Here is a 1,359-nt window from a genome sequence, read left to right as displayed (position 1 = left end):
GTCTCTTATGCTGTCTAAAAAAGGTATTTGAAATAAACAAATCCTTTGTCTTGCAGAAATCTATCATTCGTTCTCCATATTGTATAGGGTCCAAAAAAGAACACCTTGCTGGACCTGAATTCCTCCAAATAACATCAAGTTTTCAAACTTTGTATGAACTGTACAAGGAACAGAAACATAATACTAGCACTTCTGGTGTGGCATTGTAGGATCAACCCTGGACTTCAAATCACAAGGTTGGCAGTTCAAACCCACCAGCTGCTCCTTGTAAACTCTATACAGGATCAGTAATGAGTTGTGGATGGTGAATTGAAGATTTGATATCAGACAGCCTGACTCCAGAATACATATGATTAGCCACTACTTCAGTTACCTATTGCTGCACTGAGTATAGCACTGTTGTATAACAAACACCATCAAAAACCCAGTGGCTTACATCAAAAATATTTATTTTTCAAGCTCCCAGAATGACAGTTGGTTTGGGTTCAGATAATCTTAGCTAGGGCTTACTCCAGGCTGCAGATCGGGTTATGCAAGTTCAGACTGAAGCGGAAGAAAATTAAAACAATTCCACAAAAGCCAAAATATAACCATGAACATATCACACCTGAAAAAAAGATTATTTTGAGAACAATATTTGATGCATTAGACACTAAAGACCAAAGATCAAAAGAGTTGTGGGATGACATCAAGAACATCATACAGGAAAATGCAAAAGGTCATTAACAAGACAAGAAAGAAGGAAAAGAACAAAATGGATGTCAGAAGAGACTAGGAAATTTGCTCTCCAGAGTACAGATGCTAAAGCCAAGAGAACCAATGAGGATGTAAAAGAGCTGAATAGAAAATTTCAAAAGGCAGCTCAAGAAGACAAAGTCAAATATTATAAGGAAATGTGCAAAGACCTGGAGTTAGAAAACCAAAAGGGAAGAATATGCTCAGCATTCCTCAAGCTGACAGAATTGAAAAAATCCACGGCTTGACTTGAAATATTGAAGGAGTCTATAAGCAGAATAAGGAGCACTGGTAGTGTAGTGGTTATGAGTCAGGCTATTAACCTCAGGTAGCAGAGCTACCAGCTCTTCCACAGGAGAAAGATGAGGCTTTCTGCTCCTATAAAGATTTGCAGTCTCGGAAACCCTCATTAACAGCCTGCAATGTGCAGATGATACAACCTTGCTTGCTGAAAGTGAAAAGGACTTTAAAAATTGATGAAGATCAGAGACCACAGCCTTCAGTATGGATTGTACCTGAATGTAAAGAAGACAAAAATTCTCACCATTGAACCTATCATCAACATCCATATAACTGGAGAAATTGCTGAAGTTGTCAAAGACTTCATTTTTCTCAAATCAGCCA

Source organism: Chrysochloris asiatica, unplaced genomic scaffold, assembly GCF_000296735.1.
Source record: "Chrysochloris asiatica unplaced genomic scaffold, ChrAsi1.0 scaffold00001, whole genome shotgun sequence".
Taxonomy (NCBI): domain Eukaryota; kingdom Metazoa; phylum Chordata; class Mammalia; order Afrosoricida; family Chrysochloridae; genus Chrysochloris; species Chrysochloris asiatica.
This window is presented reverse-complemented; position numbering follows the sequence as displayed.